Raw genomic sequence first — 19,087 nt, 5'->3', positions numbered from 1 at the left:
TGTAGAATCATAGGGCAGGATGGAGACAGATGGGGCAGGATCATGGGGCAGATAAGGCAGGTCCTGTTACTGTGCAGAGCAACAATGTCGCCCTTTTTTTCTTCATCTGATGTAGTTTAGAATTTGGGAAAAAAATAAGTAATGTGTTCTGCAAGCGGTGCTCTAGATAACTGTGTTATTTCCTGCAGAGACGAGCCCTGGCTGGAAGAACTGGCGGCGCTCTGTGCTGGAAGAAGATGAAAAGCGAGGATAAAGGATTTCACCTAGAGACGTCACTGGTGAGTCAGTGTGTTACCTGTACACTGACACTATACATTGTATACTATATACAGCGGTCCTTTGTACAATGTCACCAGTGATCACTGTATTACCTTTAGACTATACACTATATACAGAGCTCCTGTGTATAATGTCACCGGTGATCACTGTATTACCTGTACACAGACACTTCATGCTAAGTACAGTTCTCCTGTGTATAGTGGCACTTATGGTGATATTAGTATTGTGTTTTTTTATTACTGATCAGTATTTTAGTATTCAGTCACTATGTGGTGGTAATATGGTGTGGCAGCATTTGTTCCTTGTATGTGCTATTATTTGGTCACTATGTGGTGGTAATATGTGGTCTGGTCATGGTGTGATGGTATTTGTTCCTTGTATGTGGTATTATTACCACCACATGATGACCAATATGTGGTCTGGACATGGTGCGGTAGTATTTGTCCCTTGTATGTGATATTATTCGGTTACTGTGGTGGTAATATGTGGTCTGGACATGGTGTGGCGGTATTTGTTCCTTGTATGTGGTATTATAGGTCACTATGTGGTGGTAAAATGGTGTCTGGTCATGGTGAGCTGGTATTTGTCTCCTGTATGTGATATTATTGGCCATTTTAAAAATGGAAAAAATATATACCTATATGGTTTTGGATATTTTAACAAATGTTTAATAGGTTAGAGTAGAGTAGGGCCCAGCCAAAAGAGTCTGCCTTGTTGTGGCGGCAGCTTAAAAAAATCTTTTGACTGTGGACAGTTCGAGGGGTGGAGGCGGGTCTGGGGTGGAGTCTGGGTGGAGTCTCAAGGTGGCCCCGAAAATTCCTAGTGGCAGCCCTGAGTAGGACCCTTCTTTCATCTATCATCTGTAACCAGGAGTGAGTCAGTTGGCACGCTTATGTATTAGAATGTTTTTCGTTCCTGGTAAAATAGGCAAGTATTCAGAGTGTTTTGTATAATCTGACTGGAGAACGTTAGTGGCCTTAGTAGCTGTTAGTACTGGGATTGTCCATTGTGGAGATTTTCAGTGGGCTAAGGCCAGAGTGGTTCATTGATGTCTATAGTTTAGGGTTTTCTAGACATCTCTAGGGACCACAAGAATTAACCCCTGAGTTATTTTCATTTTTGCATTTTCTTTTTTTGCTCCCCTTCTTCCCAAAGCCTTAACTTTTTTATTTTTTGGTAAATATGGCCTTGTGAGGGCTTGTTTTTTGCGGGATGAGTTATACTTTTGACCGACACCATTGGTTTTAACATATCGTGTACTGGAAAATGGGAAAAAAATTCCAAGGGCGGTGAAATTGAAAAAAAAAATGCAATTCCACAATTGTTTGCTTTTTTACTATATTCACTAAATGCTAAAACTGACCTGCCATTATCATGCTCCAGGTCATTACAAATTAATAGACACCAAACATGTATAGGTTCTTTTTATCCAAGTGGTGAAAAAAATTTCCAAAGTTTGTTAAATAAAAAAAAAATTGCACCATTTTCCGATACCCATGGCGTCTCCATTTTTCATGATCTCTGGTTGGGTGAGGGCTTATTTTTTTGCGCACCGAGCTGACGTTTTTAATTATCCCATTTTGGCGCAGATACAATCTTTTGATCGCTCGTTATTGTATTTTAATGCACTGTTACGGCAACCAAAAAAAACTAATTTTGGCATTTTTACTTTTTTTCTCGTTACAATGCTTAGCAATCAGGTGTTAATTCTTTTTTTCTTATATTGATAGATCGGGCGATTCTGAACATGGCGATACCAAATATGTGTATGTTTGATTTTTTTTATTGTTTTTTTATTGTTTTTATATTTTTTTTATTTTTTCAATATTTATAAAAAGATTTTTTTTTTACTTTTGGCATGCTTCAATAGTCTCCATGGGAGACTAGAAGATGCCATAACCCGATCGGCTCTACTAAATACAGGCGATGATCAGATTGCCTGTATGTAGCAGAATTGCTCACTTGCTATAAGTGCCAACCACCAGGCGGCGCTCATAGCAATCCGGCAGTGACAACCATAGAGGTCTGCTGTAGACCTCTGGTTGTCATGCCAACCCATCGGCGACCCACGGTCATGTGATACAGGTGCCGATGGGCTGGAATTCCGGTGCGCTTGCCGGAAACGTGTGTTAAATGCCGCTGTCAGAGTTTGACAGCAGCCTTTAACTAGTTAACAGCCGCAGGTGGATCGTGATTCCACCTGCAGCTGTAAGAGGCACATGTCAGCTGTTCAAAACAGCTGACATATGCCGGAAAAGATGTAGGCTCATCGCCGGAGCCCACATCAAAGGGAGGGGAGTCCAACATCAGCGTACTATTACGCCCTGTGTCGGAAAGGAGTTTAAGATGACCTTTCACCAAATTTTTGTTTTGAAATGACTGGAATTTTTTGTTTTGCCTATCCATTGTGGATATTAGTAATCAAAGTATGTATTTCCAACTGAACGTTATCAGATAGTGGATGTGTACTTCTTCCTCCTGTATAATGCTGATCTAGGGACCCATCAGATTACCTTGTCGATGGTTGATGGGCTCACATTGTGATAGGGCTAGCAGAACGCACCAAATAATTAGAGAAAAGGAATAAGGTGCGTTCGCAGACCGGGGTTTACCGTGCAGAGATGGAACCTGCTGCTAAGCAATGACGGACTATATGGCGGTACAATGAGAATACACACACGGATTAGCTTCACCCTGTGTGAAAGAAGCGAACCCTGTTGCGTCACAGGGCCGCAGTACCGCACGTAACGGAAATAATAATAAAGTAGCATGACAGTGCATGCGGTGCCGCACTGACGGATGCCACTAACCACCCAGACTTGGGTTTGGAAAGCGCGGTGATAGTGCACGGCGCTGCACTGGCGGTCACAGTAATAGACGCTGTTTGTGTACTATGTTGGTAAAGTCGGGCACTAGATTGCAATCATCCTCCTTACGCGAGCATTCAAACACAAAGGAGGGGATGATTAAAGAGCGACTTTCACTCACAACACACACACATAAACAAGTGTATACTAGCGCGTGGCCGTGTGGCCATACAAACCTTTTATAGCTGCAGCAAGTTCAGGACCTTTCTAGAGGACCAATGAGAACTGCTACAGTAACTGAGCAACTTCAGGACCTTCCTGGAGGACCAATAGGAGCTACTGCAGTACCTGAGCATGTGACCCCAGACCTCCACTGAGAGGTCTTCCTTTGGGCATGCTCAGAAGGGGAAAAGCAGTACTTAGTCCCAGAGACGTCTGCTCGCCACTGATCAGTACAGGCTACAATGGCAGAGCCTGGAAAGGCAGCAGTAACCCTTTGCACAGAACCAGACTGAGCGAGTTGCTGGGACCGACGTCTCCGCTGAGCAGGCTCCACTGCGGCTGATGCAGAATGAAAGACTGCAGCAGACAAGGTTCGAGATTCCCCCTGTGCAGCGGCGGGAACTCAACTCCTAACACATTGTTTGGCCAAATTTTGTGCTAAACGTCTCGTGTATTTTTCCTAAATTTCAAAAACCATTTTGCTATTCCCACTTCATGTATTTCACATTGACATGCTTTAACACAATTGAGTGCCACCATTTACGTATTTCCATATATAAGTTGCTTTTTTTGGTATGCACCTGTTCAGACTAGTTCTTGATGTGTCGGTCAATTCTTCTGTTATTTATATGCTAAGCTTTCTGACTGAGCACTCCGCCCTTCACCATGTGGTGATTTTATCTACATCTAATCACATCAGGTTCCGACCAACCCATAAATGTAGGCTTTACAAAGAGAGTTGTTTATATTCACTCATGCATTCAGATATTAGCCATAGGTAAGTATTCACACTGGGCAGTTAGGTCTGGGACCCATCAGATTCATGAGATTACCTTGACGATGGTTGATGGGCTCACACTATTTGGCCAAATTTTGTGCTAAACATCTCATGTGTATTTTTCCTAAATTTCAAAAGCCATTTTGCTATTCCTGCTTCATGTATTTCACATTGACATGCTTTAACACAATTGAGTGCAACCATTTTCATATTTTGATCTATCATAAGCAGACAACAACATTTAAAGGAAAAAAAACACGCTGCCCTCATAGCAGGTGTCTTAGTGTGTGAGATGTAATGATAGTCCTCATCTCCTTGTCCAACCTTCTGCATAGTCAATGTAGAGTGAGGTGCAGTGCAGCTGAGTCAAGCAAAGCCAGATTAAAAATCCTTCAGCTTTCCTTCTTTCGTTGCATTGTCACATGGACTGTACTGCACCTCTCCCTACACTGCTTGTCCAGAGATGTGTCAGTAATCACACTTCCAGTAGGTATGGAAAATATTCAGACCCCTTTAAATTTTTCACTCTTTGTTTCATTGCAGCCATTTGGAAAATTCAAAAAAGTGTAAGTTTTTTTTCCCATTAATGTACACTTTGCACCCCATCTTGACTGAAAAAACCCAGAAATTTTGTTTCTGGTGTCTTTCAACAGCTCTTTGGTCTTCACCGTAGTGGAGTTGGAGTGTGACTGAGGTTGTGGACAGATGTCTTTTATACTGATAACAAGTTCAAACAGGTGCCATTACTACAGGTAATGAGTAGAGGACAGAGGAGCCTCTTAAAGAAGAAGTTACAGGTCTGTGAGAGCTAGAAATCTTGCATGTTTTTAGGTGACCAAATACTTATTTAGCACCATAATTTGCAAAATAAATCTTGCCAAATCAGACAAGGTGAGTTTCTGGATTTCTTTCTTCTGGAGATGTGATCTACCTATGATGTCAATTACAGGCACCTCTCATCTTTTTAATTGAGAGAACTTGCACAATTGGTGGCTGACTAAATACTTTTTTTCCCCACTGTATATACATAATATATATATATATACCTGCTCCGCAGGTTGTGCATGCAGACCGATGAAGTCCATAGGTGTGCATGGGAGTCACGGATTTCTGATCCGCGTTTTCCATGTGGCTGAAGGCTACAGGTTTGTATGTGTTAAAATCCCTGCAGTAAGAGCTATGGGTGTCTCAGTTGCACGTCAGTGTCAGTCTGGTGTGTGGTGGTGTGCAGAGCAGAGGCCTGGAGAGCGCTGGCTGAGTGCATGAAGGCACAGGCTAGCGGAGCCAGCACCCAGGGCAGCTGAATAGCCTGGCACCCGCAGCGTATACAGTGATGCAAGTCGTCCATGGTACTGGTCTCGAATGTGGACAGTCCTGTGCCCGGAGATGGATATCCTATGTCCGAAGGAGTCGGATGTGGACAGTCCTTTGCCCGGAGGTAGATGTCCTGTGCCCAAAAGAGGACTAGCATGTCTAACGATTGCAAACAGGTGGATATGGTGCCCGGCTGCTATTCGGAGGATATCCTGGGCTGTGTACGGCTGTGTGAGTAAAGAGACTGTGATACAGCGATGCAATGCAGGACACCCACGAGAACTAGCAACAGGAAATGATTAGCCGGTCTCAGAAGAGCAGAAGGAGAACACAGACACCAGTTAAGGTAAAACCACAACGCGTTTCAACGGCATGCGCCGTCTTATTCAGGTGGAAATATCCACCTGAAGAAGACGGTGCACGCCGTTGAAACGCATTGTGGTTTTACCCTAACTGGTGTCTGTGTTCTCCTTCTGCGCTCCTGAGACCGGCTATTCTGTTCTTGTTCCTGTTCCAGAGCATAACTACTCCATTGGTGACCGGGAATTACTCGCCATTAAGATGGCTTTGGCGGAATGGCGATACCTGCTAGAGGGCGCAGCCTATCCAGCGGTCATCTACATGGACCATAAGAACCAGGTGTACCTCCAGACCGCCCAGAGACTTAATCCACGCCAAGCCAGGTGGTCTTTGTTTTTTGCCCGCTTTAACCTTTTATTGCATTTCAGGTCTGGGGACAAGAATGTCAGAGCTGATGCACTCTCTCTCTCATTTCTGTTCAGGGACCAAGAGGAAGATCCGCAATTTATCATCGAACCATCGGAGATGGTTAGTGTCGCTCCAGTCAGCCTGTCGCGAATTCCCCCAGGAAAAATCCTTGTGGCTGAATCTGAAAAGGAGCGAGTTTTGTCATGGGGCCACTTGTTCAAGGTGGCTAGTCACATGGGACAAAGGAAGACACTACAATTGATCTCTCACCATTACTGGTGGCCATTCATGAGGAGGGAGATCTATGCTTACGTGGCTGCCTGTCCGATTTGCGCCCACAATAAAGTCCTAAAGTCCCCAGACGACTTCCTACCGGTTTTCTCCTGCCGTTACCCATGCCATCTGGTCCATGGCAGCACATAGCAATGGACGTCACTACAGATTTGCAAGGGCTGAACTGTCATCTGGGTAGTCGTGGATCGCTTCCCCAAAATGGCGCATTTTACCCCGTTGTCTGCTCTTTCATCTGCTCCTGAACTGGCTGCATCATCAAACATATTTTCCACCTACACGGATTTCCTCTTCACATTTGGTCCAATCGAGGTTCGCAGTTCACTTCCAGATTCTGACGAGCTCTCTGTAAACACCTGGATGCCTTGGATTTCTCCTCAGCCTCTCACCCTCAGTCCAATGGGCAAGTGGAGCATGTCAACCAGGTCCTGAGCAACTACCTGCAACACTTTGTCAATGCCCACCACAATGATTGGGTGAAATTACTTCCATGGGCTGAATTCTCGTACAACAATCACGTTGGTGAAGCCTCGGGAGAGTCTCCTTTCGATGACGGTTCCTTCTGATGTCCCTGCAGCAGATGTCCTCTCCAAGGATTTAGTAAAGTTGTGGGAAGATACCAAAGCCACTTTAGAAGCTTCCTCCACCCATATGAAGAGACGTGCAGACAAAAGGTGCCTGAATCCTCCGTACTTCTGCCCCGGCGACAAGGTATGGCTCTTGTACAGGTACGTCCGGATTAAGGTTCCCTCTTACAAGTTGGATCCTCGTTTTATCGGGCCTTTCAAAGTGCTGAAGTGGATCAACGAGGTCTTCTATAAACTGAAGTTGCCTCCTTCATTACGGATTCCGAATTCTTTCCATATATCTCTGCGGAAGCCGGTCATCCTGAGTCCCTTCTTTAAGGATCCCAGTTCTACGCCCATGCCAACTGCCTTGGATGATGTTTTTGAAGTGGAGAACATCTTGGCCATGAAGAGGGTGAGTAGCAAGACCTTCTTCCTGGTTGACTGGAAGAGAGATCCTGGGAGCCTAGGGAGAACATTCACGCTTCGATTCTCCTCCGGAACTTCCTCGATGGCATGAAGAGGAGGGGGCATAAAGGGGTACTGTTAGCACCACACCAGAGTCTTGCTCTGACAGGCAGGGTCTTTGGCGTGTTATTTCACTCACCCGCGCTGCTGTCAGTTCTTTCCTTCCCCATGCTTTGCATGCTCCCAGCAGAGCTTCCAGCCATGTCTTCTTAAAGGGCTAGTGCATGCACTTGCTATTTCCTCCCCAGCCAATGGCTGAGAGGCATTATGTATATATTGCTTCCTCCCGACTGGGGAGATGCCTGAACAACCTTCCTGTTTTGCAGTCTATGTTGTGTAAGGTTGCATACCAGTCCCTGCTGCACTCTGGTGCAGATCCTGCCTGCTGCACTCTGCTGCAAATCCTGCCTGCTGTACTCTGGTGCAAATCCTTCCTGCTGCACTCTGATGCAGACCCTGCCTGCTGCACTCTGATATAAACTCTGCATGCTGCACTGATACAAACTCTGCCTGCTGCACTCTGATACAAACTCTGCCTACTGCACTTTGATACAAACTCTGCCTGCTGCTCCATCCAGTTCCAGTCTGTCCTTCTGGGTCCAGCTGCAGCGCGACCATTGGTCTGTCCTGGAGTGGCACCTGGCGTTCATTGGGAACCAAGGTTAACCTCACCATCAGAGGCTCTAGTGAACAATTCGATGCTTAGTCACGCCCCTACAGTTTCTCTGCGGTCCGTGTCACAGTGGTTCCACAAACCACGTCCGTGACATCCTGTTGTAACTTATATGGAATGAAGTTCATGGTTTTTATCAAGAACATGCGGTTTTGGTGAACTTGGCTTCTCTGAAGTTTCTACGTTGTTTTTTTACCTGGTTGGAGGCCCTGCTGAGCTAAGCACAAGTTTGGTCAATGGCGCATATGAATCTCCTATTGGACTGAGTGAAATTATGTAGTAAATGATAAATCACTGGGTAAAGCAGTTACTGAAATAGACTTCAGCATATGGGTTGACGGCAAACTCAGCTTTAGTGACCAGTGCCGGACAGCTGCTGCCAAAGCAAATAAAATGCGTTAAAAGAGGCATAGGTGCTCATGACAAAAACATAGTTTTACCTCTATAAAGTCAGTATTGTGGTTACAATTAGAATACATTGTACAATTTTGGGCTCCAGTGTATAAGAAGGACATAGTTCAACTAGAGTGGGTGCAGAGAAGAGCGACCAAGCGTATCAACCTTCAATTAGTAGCATGTGAATTTATTTTTGTCATATTTCCCCAAGTATAGAAGGTAGGTAACCGTCAATTTCAGTAACTTCCTAGATCGTGCCCCTGTTCCTCCTCAGTACATCGTGAGATGTGGCATCGACTACATGTGTCACAGCGAGGTCTGCACGACTGAGGCCGGGGTCACACTAGGCATATGAAAATACAGTCTGTTTTTTTACGGCCGTAATACGCAGAAATGTTCCCAAAATAGTGATCCGTATGTCATCTGTAGGCAGGGTGTGGCAGCGTATTTTGCGCATGTAAATCTCCGTATGTAATCCGTATTGCATCTGTACGGCGAGATTTTCTCGCAGGCTTGCAAAACAGACATACAATGGATCCATGGGCTGAAATATTCATGAAAACATATATACAGTCTATGTGTCGGCCTGGACACAGACCCCCAAATCTCATCTCGTACAATAAGATCGTCGGATCCGGGATAATACTTATTTTTATACTTATGCACATTGTCACTTTACTATTATGTTAGTTTCTTATAACTTATCACTGATGTAGAATTTATATCATGTATCCACTATGTCACTTTACAGTCATGGCCAAAAGTATTGACACCCCTGCAATTCTGTCAGATAATACTCAGTTTCTTCCTGAAAATGATTGCAAACACAAATTCTTTGGTATTATTATCTTCATTTAATTTGTCTTAAATGAAAAAACACAAAAGAGAATGAAGCAAAAAGCAAAACATTGATCATTTCACACAAAACTCGAAAAATGGACCAGACAAAAGTATTGGCACCCTCAGCCTAATACTTGGTTGCACAACCTTTAGCCAAAAGAACTGCGACCAACCGCTTCCAGTAACCATCAATGAGTTTCTTACAATGCTCTGCTGGAATTTTAGACCATTCTTCTTTGGTAAACTGCTCCAGGTCCCTGATATTTGAAGGGTGCCTTCTCCAAACTGCCATTTTTAGATCTCTCCACAGGTGTTCTATGGGATTCAGGTCTGGACTCATTGCTGGCCACCATAGAAGTCTCCAGTGCTTTCTCTCAAACCATTTTCTAGTGCTTTTTGTAGTGTGTTTTGGGTCATTGTCCTGCTGGAAGACCCATGACCTCTGAGGGAGACCCAGCTTTCTCACACTGGGCCCTACATTATGCTGCAAAATTTGTTGGTAGTCTTCAGACTTCATAATGCCATGCACACAGTCAAGCAGTCCAGTGCCAGAGGCAGCAAAGCAACCCCAAAACATCAGGGAACCTCCGCCATGTTTGACTGTAGGGGCCGTGTTCTTTTCTTTGAATGCCTCTTTTTTTTCTCCTGTAAACTCTATGTTGATGCCTTTGCCCAAAATTCTCTACTTTTGTCTCATCTGACCAGAGAACATTCTTCCAAAATGTTTTAGGCTTTTTCAGGTAAGTTTTGGCAAACTCCAGCCTGGCTTTTTTATGTCTCAGGGTAAGAAGTGGGGTCTTCCTGGGTCTCCTACCATGCAGTCCCTTTTCATTCAGATGCTGACGGATAGTACGGGTTGACACTGTTGTATCCTCGGACTGCAGGGCAGCTTGAACTTGTTTGGATGCTAGTCGAGGTTCTTTATCCAACATCCGCACAATCTTGCGTTAAAATCTCTTGTCAATTTTTCTTTTCTGTCCAGATCTAGGGAGGTTAGCCACAGTGCCATGGGCTTTAAACTTTTTGATGACACTGCGCACGGTAGACACAGGAACATTCAGGTCTTTGGAGATGGACTTGTAGCCTTGAGATTGCTCATGCTTCCTCACAATTTGGTTTCTCAAGTCCTCAGACAGTTCTTTGGTCTTCTTTCTTTTCTCCATGCTCAATGTAGTACACACAAGGACACAGGACAGAGGTTGAGTCAACTTTAATCCATGTCAACTGGCTGCAAGTGTGATTTAGTTATTGCCAACACCTGTTAGGTGCCACAGGTAAGTTACAGGTGCTGCTAATTACTCAAATAATCACCCCCTTTTTTATGTTTGGTGTGTAATTATATCCAATTTGGCTTTAGGACAATTCTTTTTGTGTTTTTTCATTTAAGACAAATTAAATGAAGATAATAATACCAAAGAATTTGTGTTTGCAATCATTTTCTGGAAGAAACTGAGTATTATCTGACAGAATTGCAGGGGTGTGAATACTTTTGGCCATGACTGTATGATCAGTGTAATTTTTGTATCTTATCACGATTATAGCATGTTATATTTTATATTTGACAGATATGTCATTTTGGCGGAGATAAATATCAATATTCTTATGTCTTTTAAGAATTTCTTTTCACTATTTTGCTGTATGTAATGTTTTCCCTGGGTTCGCATATTAGGTGATCAAATAACATGATGCGAGTTATGTGTGATACATCTATGGGCCGTCTTTTGCTTCTATTTAGTCTGTTACCCTTAGTGGCTGCATAGAATCATTGCGGAGCTAGTGCGCATGTCTCTGGCGCGGGCAAGGGCTGCGGCATAGTCTCTGGCGCCTGGTTGTGACGTGTGCGGGTCAATGACGTCACCGGCATATTCCGGTGACCCGCACCGCCATGTTGGCGCTTGTGATGATGCGGCTTGCGGCGCCCGTACTCGTCACAGACATGCGCCGTCTATTGGCACCGCCGTGGACTATAAAGGCAGGATATGGGAGACACGTATATTATGCGGGCCCCCCGAGGAAGCCGTGGGCGAAAAGCGCGTAGGGGCGCGTGTTGACACACATGGATGTAGAGAAGGGTAAGATGACAGCATGAGATTTGTTCCCTTATACTTATATTACTTTGGGGTCACTGGACCATAGGGTGTACGCCTTCCATTTTGTGCAACATTGATCCTTGTGGTTTTTTAGGGATATAGTAGGCACTGGCATTTCACGGTATAGGTATCCATTGGACTATGTTGCTACAATTTATGCCCTTTATCTTTATCCATGGTGCAACACTGGTTTTGGTGCACCCATTTCTCAATATTCAAATGACTCTGTAGTATATAATTTGTTGACTATTATCTGGATGTATGTTTTGGTATCTTTTTTATTGTATATTAATAAACATATATATTTTTTAATATATTTATGAGTTGTATACTTCATGTTTTTTGGTTCTTATTATTAGGAAGTATATCAGGGTATTATCCCAATTAGTCCTGGGTGATTCAGACAGGACTGTCTTCTATAGCTATGGTATCTGTATCTGAGGTTTTGTTTCTGATTATTGTCTGTGTTTTCAGTGTCCATCTCAGACCAGATGGATTTCCGCGAACGTGAAAAGATGTGGCGGACACAATTAAGCAGAGTATTTGATGAGGGTCTGGGTGCCCCATGTGATCCAAAGTCCAGAGATGACAGTGAATTAATCAAGAAATATAAAGAGTTGCTCAAAAAACGCACCTGCCTTTGGTGGAATAAGGCGTTTTTAGAAAAATACATTGGATGTGGTCTTATTCCACAGGGTCTTAGGATCCAAGTGTTTCCCTCTTTCCCTATAACTAATGAAGACTTTATTAAAGCTTGGGAAGGGGCTTCTTCAAATTGCTCCAAAATATTTTTAGAACTTTTGATAAGATCTAATGAACTATCTCTTACAGAGATTGATGGTGAATTGAAAAAAATACAAGATAATATTAATGAGTATCTAACTCCCGAAAAAGTTATAAAACTTAAAGGGGAAATTGATTCGGAACAGCTTAAATGGGAAAAGGATATTGTGGAAGGCAAAACGAAGAAATATCAACGTGATCAATTAGATTTTCAGAATGACCAGGTCTATAAATGGAGAAGAAAGGGAATTGGCCAGAGATCGTCTTCAAGGGCACGATCTACTTCTATATCATCTATGTCTTCGGCTGAAGACAGAGCTCAGGGCCCTGAAAATCTTAAGACAATGTGGGAGAGGAGAGATTCCTTTAGAGAGAATCGTTCGAGATGGGGAGGAAAGAAAAATCAGAAATGTAAAATACCCACCTCACCCCCTGTGGATAAAAGGACGAAAAATACATTGGAGGTGATTAATTTGTCCTCTCATGTGCTGTCTCAGACCCAGAAGGACCTTTTGGGTCTGGGTTTATCGTTTGCCCCTACTAATAACTTCAATTTTTTCCTAGCACTAAAGGACCTCCACCTATTTTCTCGGAAATTGGTATTACGAAAATTGCATTCTAGATCAACTACTGACCAGGGCGATGGATATGTAACTGAGCAAGAAGCAATTGAGGCCCTGGAGGACTTGGAACGAGAATCCAATCCGGATATTGCAGGTACCTCTCCGCCACCTATTTTCTCTAGATCCACCACATTCTCCCCCTTATCTTTATGTCCGCAGGTTGACATATTTACTAAATTAGTAACAGAAGAATTTAAACTAATTCATAATAGTAGGAATAGGGATAATCTAACTCCTTTACAACGGAAGTCATTGGAAGACTTAAAACAATTGGATGACGTAGTCTGTTATGGTTCTCAATGGCAAGAGAACATAGCCCCGCAAACATAAGAACTAGCTCTTGGAAGGATGGAAACTAAACTGACCATGAACTAAACCTGCCGCACAACTAACAGTAGCCGGGTAGCGTAGCCTGCGTTTTATCCCTAGACGCCCAGCGCCAGCCGGAGGACTAACTAATCCTGGCAGAGGAAAATACAGTCCTGGCTCACCTCTAGAGAAATTTCCCCGAAAGGCAGACAGAGGCCCCCACATATATTGGCGGTGATTTTAGATGAAAATGACAAACGTAGTATGAAAATAGGTTTAGCAAAATCGAGGTCCGCTTACTAGATAGCAGGAAGACAGAAAGGGCACTTTCATGGTCAGCTAAAAACCCTATCAAAACACATCCTGAAATTACTTTAAGACTCTAGTATTAACTCATAACATCAGAGTGGCAATTTCAGATCACAAGAGCTTTCCAGACACAGAAACGAAACTGAAGCTGTGAACTGGAACAAAATGCAAAAAACAAACAAGGACAAAAGTCCACTTAGCTGGGAGTTGTCTAGAAGCAGGAACATGCACAGAAAGGCTTCTGATTACAATGTTGACCGGCATGGAAGTGACAGAGGAGCAAGGTTAAATAGCGACTCCCACATCCTGATGGGAACAGGTGAACAGAGGGGATGATGCACACAAGTTAAATTCCACCAGTGGCCACCGGGGGAGCCCAAAATCCAATTTCACAACAGTATCCCCCCCTCAAGGAGGGGGCACCGAACCCTCACCAGAACCACCAGGGCGATCAGGATGAGCCCTATGAAAGGCACGGACCAGATCGGAGGCATGAACATCAGAGGCAGTCACCCAAGAATTATCCTCCTGACCGTATCCCTTCCATTTGACCAGATACTGGAGTTTCCGTCTGGAAATACGGGAGTCCAAGATTTTTTCCACAACGTACTCCAACTCGCCCTCAACCAACACCGGAGCAGGAGGCTCAACGGAAGGCACAACCGGTACCTCATACCTGCGCAATAATGACCGATGAAAAACATTATGAATAGAAAAAGATGCAGGGAGGTCCAAACGGAAGGACACAGGGTTAAGAATCTCCAATATCTTGTACGGGCCGATGAACCGAGGCTTAAACTTAGGAGAAGAAACCCTCATAGGGACAAAACGAGAAGACAACCACACCAAGTCCCCGACACAAAGCCGAGGACCAACCCGACGCCGGCGGTTGGCAAAAAGCTGAGTCTTCTCCTGGGACAACTTCAAATTGTCCACTACCTGCCCCCAAATCTGATGCAACCTCTCCACCACAGCATCCACTCCAGGACAATCCGAAGATTCCACCTGACCGGAGGAAAATCGAGGATGAAACCCCGAATTACAGAAAAAAGGAGACACCAAGGTGGCAGAGCTGGCCCGATTATTGAGGGCAAACTCCGCTAAAGGCAAAAAAGCAACCCAATCATCCTGATCTGCAGACACAAAACACCTCAAATATGTCTCCAAGGTCTGATTCGTCCGCTCGGTCTGGCCATTAGTCTGAGGATGGAAAGCAGACGAGAAAGACAAATCTATGCCCATCCTAGCACAGAATGCCCGCCAAAATCTAGACACGAATTGGGTTCCTCTGTCAGAAACGATATTCTCCGGAATACCATGCAAACGAACCACATTTTGAAAAAACAGAGGAACCAACTCGGAAGAAGAGGGCAACTTAGGCAGGGGAACCAAATGGACCATCTTAGAGAAACGGTCGCACACCACCCAGATGACAGACATCTTCTGAGAAACAGGAAGATCTGAAATAAAATCCATCGAGATGTGCGTCCAAGGCCTCTTCGGGATAGGCAAGGGCAACAACAATCCACTAGCCCGAGAACAACAAGGCTTGGCCCGAGCACAAACGTCACAAGACTGCACAAAGCCTCGTACATCTCGTGACAGGGAAGGCCACCAGAAGGACCTTGCCACCAAATCCCTGGTACCAAAGATTCCAGGATGACCTGCCAACGCAGAAGAATGAACCTCAGAAATGACTTTACTGGTCCAATCATCAGGAACAAACAGTCTACCAGGTGGGCAACGATCAGGTCTATCCGCCTGAAACTCCTGCAAGGCCCGCCGCAGGTCTGGAGAAACGGCAGACAATATCACTCCATCCTTAAGGATACCTGTAGGTTCTGAATTACCAGGGGAGTCAGGCTCAAAACTCCTAGAAAGGGCATCCGCCTTAACATTCTTAGAACCCGGTAGGTATGACACCACAAAATTAAACCGAGAGAAAAACAACGACCAGCGCGCCTGTCTAGGATTCAGGCGTCTGGCGGACTCAAGATAAATTAAATTTTTGTGGTCGGTCAATACCACCACCTGATGTCTAGCCCCCTCAAGCCAATGACGCCACTCCTCAAAAGCCCACTTCATGGCCAAAAGCTCCCGATTCCCAATATCATAATTCCGCTCGGCGGGCGAAAATTTACGAGAAAAAAAAGCACAAGGTTTCCTCACGGAGCAGTCGGAACTTCTCTGCGACAAAACCGCCCCAGCTCCGATTTCAGAAGCGTCGACCTCAACCTGAAAAGGAAGAGCAACATCAGGCTGACGCAACACAGGGGCGGAAGAAAAGCGGCGCTTAAGCTCCCGAAAGGCCTCCACAGCAGCAGGGGACCAATCAGCAACATCAGCACCCTTCTTAGTCAAATCAGTCAATGGTTTAACAACATCAGAAAAACCAGCAATAAATCGACGATAAAAGTTAGCAAAGCCCAAAAATTTCTGAAGACTCTTAAGAGAAGAGGGTTGCGTCCAATCACAAATAGCCTGAACCTTGACAGGATCCATCTCGATGGAAGAGGGGGAAAAAATGTATCCCAAGAAGGAAATCTTTTGCACCCCAAAAACGCACTTAGAACCCTTCACACACAAGGAATTAGACCGCAAAACCTGAAAAACCCTCCTGACCTGCTGGACATGAGAGTCCCAGTCATCCGAAAAAATCAGAATATCATCCAGATACACAATCATAAATTTATCCAAATAATCACGGAAAATGTCATGCATAAAGGACTGAAAGACTGAAGGGGCATTTGAAAGGCCAAAAGGCATCACCAAATACTCAAAGTGGCCCTCGGGCGTATTAAATGCGGTTTTCCACTCATCCCCCTGCTTAATTCGCACCAAATTATACGCCCCACGGAGATCTATCTTAGAGAACCACTTGGCCCCCTTTATGCGAGCAAACAAATCAGTCAGCAGTGGCAACGGATATTGATATTTAACCGTGATTTTATTCAAAAGCCGATAATCAATACACGGCCTCAAAGAGCCATCTTTCTTAGACACAAAGAAAAAACCGGCTCCTAAGGGAGATGACGAAGGACGAATATGTCCCTTTTCCAAGGACTCCTTTATATATTCTCGCATAGCAGCATGTTCAGGCACAGACAGATTAAATAAACGACCCTTAGGGTATTTACTACCCGGAATCAAATCTATGGCACAATCGCACTCCCGGTGCGGAGGTAATGAACCAAGCTTAGGTTCTTCAAAAACATCACGATAGTCAGACAAGAATTCAGGAATCTCAGAGGGAATAGATGATGAAATGGAAACCAAAGGTACGTCCCCATGCATCCCCTTACATCCCCAGCTTAACACAGACATAGCTTTCCAGTCGAGGACTGGGTTATGAGATTGCAGCCATGGCAATCCAAGCACCAACACATCATGTAGGTTATACAGCACAAGAAAGCGAATAATCTCCTGATGATCCGGATTAATTCGCATAGTTACTTGTGTCCAGTATTGTGGTTTATTAGTAGCCAATGGGGTGGAGTCAATCCCCTTCAGAGGTATAGGAGTTTCAAGAGGCTCTAAATCATACCCACAGCGTTTGGCAAAGGACCAATCCATAAGACTCAAAGCGGCGCCAGAGTCGACATAGGCGTCCGCGGTAATAGATGATAAAGAACAAATCAGGGTCACAGATAGAATAAACTTAGACTGAAAAGTGCCAATTGAAACTGACTTATCAAGCTTCTTAGTACGCTTAGAGCATGCTGATATAACATGAGTTGAATCACCACAATAAAAGCACAACCCATTTTTTCGTCTAAAATTCTGCCGTTCGCTTCTGGACAGAATTCTATCACATTGCATATTCTCTGGCGTCTTCTCAGTAGACACCGCCAACTGGTGCACAGGTTTGCGCTCCCGCAGACGTCTATCGATCTGGATAGCCATTGTCATGGACTCATTCAGACCCGCAGGCACAGGGAACCCCACCATAACATCCTTAATGGCATCAGAGAGACCCTCTCTGAAATTCGCCGCCAGGGCGCACTCATTCCACTGAGTAAGCACAGACCATTTACGGAATTTTTGGCAATATATTTCAACTTCATCTTGCCCCTGAGATAGGGACATCAAGGCTTTTTCCGCCTGAAGCTCTAAATGAGGTTCCTCATAAAGCAACCCCAAGGCCAGAAAAAACGCATCCACATTGAGCAACGCAGGATCCCCTGGAGCCAATGCAAAAGCCCAATCTTGAGGGTCGCCCCGGAGCAAGGAAATCACAATCCTGACCTGCTGAGCAGGATCTCCAGCAGAGCGAGATTTCAGGGACAAAAACAACTTGCAATTATTTTTGAAATTTTGAAAGCAAGATCTATTCCCCGAGAAAAATTCAGGCAAAGGAATTCTAGGTTCAGATATAGGAACCTGAACAACAAAATCTTGTAAATTTTGAACTTTCGTGGTGAGATTATTCAAACCTGCAGCTAAACTCTGAATATCCATTTTAAACAGGTGAACACAGAGCCATTCCAGGATTAGAAGGAGAGAGAGAGAGGAAGGCTGCAATATAGGCAGACTTGCAAGTGATTCAATTGGAAGCACACTCAGAACTGAGAAAAAAAAAAAAAAAAAAAATCTTCAGCAGACTTCTTTTTTCTCTCCTTTCTCTGCCAATTAATTTAACCCTTTGCGGGCCGGTCAAACTGTTATGGTTCTCAATGGCAAGAGAACATAGCCCCGCAAACATAAGCACTAGCTCTTGGAAGGATGGAAACTAAACTGACCATGAACTAAACCTGCCGCACAACTAACAGTAGCCGGGTAGCGTAGCCTGCGTTTTATCCCTAGACGCCCAGCGCCAGCCGGAGGACTAACTAATCCTGGCAGAGGAAAATACAGTCCTGGCTCACCTCTAGAGAAATTTCCCCGAAAGGCAGACAGAGGCCCCCACATATATTGGCGGTGATTTTAGATGAAAATGACAAACGTAGTATGAAAATAGGTTTAGCAAAATCGAGGTCCGCTTACTAGATAGCAGGAAGACAGAAAGGGCACTTTCATGGTCAGCTAAAAACCCTATCAAAACACATCCTGAAATTACTTTAAGACTCTAGTATTAACTCATAACATCAGAGTGGCAATTTCAGATCACAAGAGCTTTCCAGACACAGAAACGAAACTGAAGCTGTGAACTGGAACAAAATGCAAAAAACAAACAAGGACAAAAGTCCACTTAGCTGGGAGTTGTCTAGAAGCAGGAACATGCACAGAAAGGCTTCTGATTACAATGTTGACCGGCATGGAAGTGACAGAGGAGCAAGGTTAAATAGCGACTCCCACATCCTGATGGGAACAGGTGAACAGAGGGGATGATGCACACAAGTTAAATTCCACCAGTGGCCACCGGGGGAGCCCAAAATCCAATTTCACAACAGTAGTCATCAAACCAGCAGATAAGGGGGGGAATGTGGTTATCTGGCCAGTGGAGAGGTACGAGAAAGAGGCCTTTAGACAATTGAGGGATAAACAGACTTATACTCAACTAACACAAAGTCCATTAGTCCCTTTTCAAAGGGAACTTGTCTGTTATGACCCCAATGGCAGGGGGTCTCAGAAATAGTTACCAAGTCTGCAAACACAAAAACCAGCTCATAAGGCAGTGGTAACTGGGCTGAC

The sequence above is a fragment of the Ranitomeya variabilis genome, chromosome 3 (assembly GCF_051348905.1).
Source record: "Ranitomeya variabilis isolate aRanVar5 chromosome 3, aRanVar5.hap1, whole genome shotgun sequence".
Taxonomy (NCBI): Eukaryota; Metazoa; Chordata; class Amphibia; order Anura; family Dendrobatidae; genus Ranitomeya; species Ranitomeya variabilis.
Note: the sequence above shows the minus strand (reverse complement) of the source record.